The 6,481-nt window shown below is 39.5% G+C and overlaps 1 pseudogene; it reads right to left on the minus strand.

Annotated features, from left to right (window-relative positions):
* The window catches only part of LOC149206385 (dynamin-related protein 3A pseudogene), a 31,469-nt pseudogene extending 25,537 nt beyond the window's left edge, over window positions 1-5,932 (minus strand).
* Between the last annotated feature and the right edge of the window lie 549 nt (window positions 5,933-6,481).

A 6,481-nucleotide genomic window follows, 5' to 3' on the forward strand; every position in this document is an offset into this window, starting at 1 on the left:
TGCAACTTAGTGACCATATAGAATCATATCTCAATATAGCTGTGATGTCCCTGGTCATTTTGCTAATCTGGATCATTCTTCATGTCTTCTTCTACCATGAAATTCATATCTTCCTATTTTTGTTGATTTTTCTCTTGAATACATGGAGGATTTGAGGGTAACCATGAGGGAGCTCTCTCGATCTCTGATTCTGTTATCTTTTCTTTATCAAGTGCAGCCCATGGTTCTTTGATCTTCTCTTTTGCATATTCTTCTGCTGGATGTGGTCCTTCAATGATATCAATATAATCTCTTTCTTGCAATACTCTTCCTGAGCTATGGTGAATATCATTGAGCTTAAGAGGATTTGTTTGGACATATTTTGCCTCAGCATTGTAATTGGGTTGAGCTACTCCAATGTGCGGGTTTGGAAATGGTGGGACAGGAAGTTGAGTGGGGGTGTATATTTGAGATGGATGTGGATGGGGTTGTGGTTGGGCAGGTGGTTTCCCACTATATACTTGCTGAGCCTGCCTGTTATTTGGGTTCGGGTTCAGTTGAGCAGGCATTTGGGGTTGCCTTGGTGGAGCAGGAGGCGATAGTTGTGGTTGAGCAGGTGGTGGAGGCAAAGGAGTGGGAGGAGAGTTGTACTGGGGCCTACACCCATGATGAGGTGCATTCCACTGAGGCTGTGGCTGAGCATAGGGGTGAAATGGATGAGTAGCTTGTTGAGCATGATATTGAGATGGATACGACCAAGGAGGGGGTGTGGACCAGGAAGGATAAGCAGGGGGGACCCCAAGAAGGCATGGAAGTGGCTTGATAGGGGTTGTAATAAGTTTGGGATGTCCCTTGCATTCCCTGCTGGTAAGGTATGGTTCCATGTGGCCTCCTTTGGTTCATGAAATAGAGTGGTTCAGTGGCGCCTTTGGCCCTCTGATATGCAACTTTCATTCCAGGCAAGGAAGTGAACTGATTCGTAGGATGGTCTTCTTCATAGACAAAACACACTTTTATGGAGTGCAATGGACATTCGTTCCTAGGATGCTTTCTAGTGCACCTGGGACAAAAGATGGCCAAAGCCCTCTCGGCTTCCTCTTGCTTCCTTTGGATCTGCAAGGTATCCATTTGCATGGAAATAGTCTGTCTCATCTCACTCTTGAAATCTTCCCACATGTTTCCAATTTCACCTTCAATGGATGAGTTGGAAGAAAAGGTACTGCTCCCAACATTTATGTTTTCAGTCATTTGCTCCAGAGGAATGTTTTCTTCTTCTTCTCCCCTAGAGGTTCTTCAAATATGTCTTGTTGTCCACCTAAGGGTTCTTCTTAATCACAACCATCGAAAAAGAGAGAAGGTTGGCTGTGTGAAGCAGTGGGGGTGTTGTGCAAACATTTTTTTGAATTATCTCTACTCCTACAAGGCATGAAAGGAAATCTTTTTAGTTGATTTTTGTTTTTTTTTCTCTGCTTGTACGTGCAAAACTGAAATTGATTGAACAACAAATTGCAACTAACTACAATAAACCTTGCTGAAATGAAAATTACAGAATTGAAATGAAAGCAGGAAATGGCTAATTTATGCTTACAGAAGTGAAATTGCAAAATGGAAATGCTAATCTACGCTTGCAGAATTGAAATTGAATAATTGAAATGAAAGCAGGAAATGTCTAGTCTACGCTTTCTGAAATGAAATGAAAGCAAGAAATGTTTAGTCTACGCTTGCTGAAATGAAATGAAAGCAAGAAATGTCTAATCTACGCTTGCTGAAATGAAATGAAAGTAGGAAATGTCTAATCTACGCTTGCTGAAATGAAATGAAAGTAGGGGAAGTCTAATCTACTTTTGTAGAAATGAAATTGCAAAATGGAAATGAAACAACTACTCCACTCTTGCTGAAATAAACTACTTAGCAGAATGTTGCAGTAGAAAATAGAAGAAAAGTAGTAATCACAAATACTCTGACGCTTCCCCAGCAATGGTGCCAAAAATATGGTGAGCTCCAGTATTGCAAAAATGATGCTACAACTCCTGGGACTCCCTACTTTACTTTTATCAACCTGGTAGTTCGTAACAAACTTGGAAGCGACAATGCTATATGCGCAACTACTAGCTCTTACTGCAGGCTGTCACTTGATCAGCTGGCACAAGTTCACTAGGAGCTTAATCCAATTTCTATGAGTTCTTAGAAGAAGCTTTTAACTATGATGGATGAAAACTAACTCAAAAGAGGCTAGTCTACTTGTAGAAAGAAGATGAAAGCTGAAAGAAAATGCAAACTGTAGCAAACCCTAGTTTTACAAACTAACCCTACTTGTGCAAGAAAAGAGATGAAAGCTGCTAAAATGGATGCCATTGACTCTTGAAAAGGTAAAATGCATGTGTTTAAACTACTTTTGAAGGAAAATATGGAAAAATCATTTTTTTGTATTTTTGAGTAATTTTATGCAAAATTATTATGCATGTGTTTTAACTATTTTTGACTGTGCAGAGGTTTATTGGTGAAAGGAAATGGAGTGGGCATTTGCAGGAAGTTGGGAAGGTGAGAAGAGGACCTAAGGGGTCTCTATCACCCTTCTAGATATTTGCACTGTGCTCAGATCTCAAAAAATCACTCGCGTGAACTTCTACAGGACGCTGCAGGGGATCTACAGGAAATTCTATAGGAACATGCTAAAAGTGGTTTTTAGAGGGTTGATGGTGGAAAAATGGTGGGAAAGTGGAAATGGAGGATGGATAGGGATGTTAAGGGGTCTAGGACCTGGTAAATGAAGCTCAGGAGTGAAGAATATGGTTGGGATTGTTCAAAGGTGAAGGAAGCAATGTTGCACAAAAACGTAGAAATTAGGGCAAGTTGGGAAAGTATGGCGAATGAGTGAAGGAGATCTTGAGCGAGGGACTGAAGCAGGTTATATGATGGAGGAAGAATAGGCTAGAGTGTTTTACAAGTGTTCTGCATACTACTTTTCAAAACTGATCAAAGAAAAGACTAAGAAAACAAAGATTTATCTATTTTGACCTAATTCTGACCTAAAAACCAGAAACGTGATGAACAGAAATTTATAGACAGGAAATCATGCAAGAAATCTATGGAAACTAAGCAAGAATAGATCTAAGCATGAAAACACAACTGATATCAACTTTTCCAACTCAAAATCTAACACTAGCAATTGCATTGGAAGGCAAAAACAGTGTTTTTGTGGCAGCAAGTGTGCCTTGGTCTCAATTCATGGTCCCAAGGAGGGAGAAAGGAGATCAAGGACTGCTTGGTAGCCTTTTTGTGGATCTTTTCTATTATCAAACTATCAAATCAACCTGAAGCATGAACAACTATCTTAATCATAAAAAACAACCTAAGTAACAAAACAAGATTTAACCTATATGACAGAAATTATTCTATGAATGCAGTAAAAACACATAAAAGTACACAAAGGAGGTATTGGGCACTTGGGTTTGGCCCAACCCCAAGAGCTACAGTCTCCTAAGAAAGATCAGAGCTGGTGCAAAGCTGGATTCATCTTCATTAATCAAAAAAATAATAGTTACATCACAAAAAATGTCTGCAAGAAGAAGCTCGAAAATGAGTTGATTACAAGGCTTCACTAAAGTGTGAAAAATAGACTATCAAATGGCTAACATCTAAATAAAATTTGACTAACAAAATTGAGGCCCTAAGCCTTCTTATTTATACAAATGGGGACCTCCAACAGTCCTCCTAAAATCAAGGAACTCGGCTTCCTGGAACTGAAGATAACAACAGTCCTACTTGACTTGCTTGGCTGCCCCTTGGCTTTGTGCTTCGAGTTTTTGATGGAGAATTCGAGGTAAGGGCTCATAAATGAAGGGGACACCCTCCTACAAATCCTCTCCCTTGTTCTTCTACGAATTTTTTTGCCAAGTGCTCATTAAACCTTTGATTTTGTCTCAAAATTGACTAAAAATCTGCATAAAGCACACATTAGATTTTTTGGCATAATGACTAACCCAATTCACTCTATTAGCATAAATATGATCAAAAACATGCAATAAACTAATGAGAATGGTGGATTAAGTCGAATTAAGAGGTAAAATGAGCCCATATAATTACCCATTTCTGGGGCTCATCATCACCCCCTACTCAAGGTGTTGCTCATCCTCTGAGCAACTAATCTATCTCTTCATCTTTAATGGCCCTGGTGGCCCCACTATCATCCCAAGCTTCTGATGTGGTCTACTTATGTGTGCCATAAAATTCTGCCTTCTTTTCCATGTCCTTCCACTGCTACTCCTATTCTGCTTGTTTGAATTCTTGTGCTTTTCTTGGCCTTGAAATACATGAAGGCCTGTCTTTTTCTCCTCCTCTTCATTGCTGGTTTGCTTCTACATTGCAAGGCTTCTATTGCCCAGCTGGCCATGCAAGCTATTTTGGCTTCTTTCTCCTGTAACTACTGTTTTAAAATCTACACTTCATCTGCTGCCTGAGACTCTTTTTCTTGCAGCAGTTTCATTAGAATTTCAACATTAGCTTGTGGCTCTCCCTCTTGCTACTGTTTCTCTATTGCTTCATTGTCTGTTAGGGGACCTTCTTGCTATTGCTGCCCTCCCAAGATGGACAACCTATCTCCCTTATGAATTTCCTACTATTGTAACTTCTTTTTTAGTAGTTCATTTTCTTCTTGTGGTTGGGCTCTTTTACTGCTCTCTATGTGCCTTACCATGGACAACTCTCCTCTTAATTCCTTGAGCTTGTCCTCCATGTAGTGTTGAGTTTTTTTTTTTTTTAAACAAAATGCTCAGTTGAGAAAGCAGGCAGAACTGAAAACAGAGGGATAGTTGAATTTTCGTCTTTTTCTGAAACCAAATAAGGAATTTCCCATGTGCTTCTTCTAACAACATCAAATTGCAATAATTCCCCTATTTTAAACTGCTGTTATCCTGAATTTGACTCTCTGCTTTTAAAAAGAACTTTTTTTTTACAGAATAGAGGATAAAGACACAGGTTCTTTTCAGCGAGTAGATAGATATGCAAATTTGTTTTTTTTCACACAGGCTGGTTTCTATGGGTGTATGTATTTCCTTTAGAGTAGAATTTTAGAAAGAAAGAGATAGACTTTGAATGCAAAGAAGAAAATAGAAACTGTGTAGACTTAGGGAAAATATGCAGGCAGACTTTCACTTTTTTCAATGTGTAGGCAGACTTTCACTCTCTTTTTCTAATCTAATGCCATGTTTGATTCACCACCTTATTCAAATAAGTCATATGCAGAGAGGTTTCCCAAGCCTAGCTCATTTCCAGCTTGAATTTTGACAAAAATCTCGGGTTTTCCTTCTACAGAGTTGTTCTCTGCCCTTCCTGTAGAAATTTTTCAGCTCCTGTAGACTGTGTTTGTTTTTCTGTAGAACTCAATAAGCAAGAGTGTTTTGAAAAATGGCAGAGAATGACTGGTTCGCTGCTATGGAGGTAGTATAGAAATTTCTGCAGCTGTGGGAATGATGATAAAATGGAAACAAAGGTGGTGAGAGTGTTTCAACAATGAGTTCTTACGACTGTTTATGGAGACTTCCGGTGATGGAGGGTGAGTTGGCCAAGTTTACGTTGGCCCCATGCAGACTGTTGGTCCCCACTGTAGTGCTATTATGAAACTTCATGCTTTTTTCCTGTTAATCACTTGACATCAGTTGTGCTGGAGTTCAAAACATCTGCCACTACTTTCTTTTTAAATTTCCCATGACTTGACTATACACGTGTGCTGGGTGATCTCTGGATGAGTGCAATCGAACTAGCTGAGGGTGTCCAGTTAACTGGCTACCTTTCTGGCTTAATCCAACCATTTCATTCATTTATGAAGTTTTGAATCATACAGATGCAAATAGAGGAACTGGTTTAGACACTTACCTGTAAGTCGAAATGTGCATGCTGCTTGGTTCTTTTGCTGCTGCATGCTCATATTCAATTGCTGCATGCCTGTATCCATTCTGTTATATGATTTTTGTTGCCTGATGTGTGGCTATGTCTCTTGTACAAGTATCCTCTGGCTGGATCTAAGCTGCAAGAGTCTATTCCAACCTTTAGATTTTCACCCTCATGCTGCTGATGTTGGATTTTTGCAGGACAACGACTTGTTTTCTCCATAGCTCCAAAACAATAGATTGGATTGACCTGAAATTTTTTGAGCATGTTTCTATCATCATTATGCACCTCCCATAGAAAAATTGTGGTCAATGGATCCATGGATTTCGAGAAAAACGGAAAATGGCTGAAGGTGACAGAGATCAATTTCTTGGAAACCATGCACTGGAATTGACTGAAATTGCTTAGGCAGGTTACTATCACCCATGTGCATCTCCCCATGAAACAGGTTTTTAAATGGATGGATGGATATGGAGAAAATGCAAAAATGGCTGAAGGTGATGGAGGCTGATTTCTTGGAAACCGTGCACTGGAATTGGCTGAAATTACTTGGGCATGTTTCCATCATCCCTATACAACTCCCCATGAAACAATTTTTTAAATGGATGCACGG

The sequence above is a fragment of the Pinus tabuliformis genome, chromosome 1_2 (assembly GCF_031772625.1).
Source record: "Pinus tabuliformis cultivar Carrire ecotype Pingquan chromosome 1_2, CPIR1, whole genome shotgun sequence".
Taxonomy (NCBI): domain Eukaryota; kingdom Viridiplantae; phylum Streptophyta; class Pinopsida; order Pinales; family Pinaceae; genus Pinus; species Pinus tabuliformis.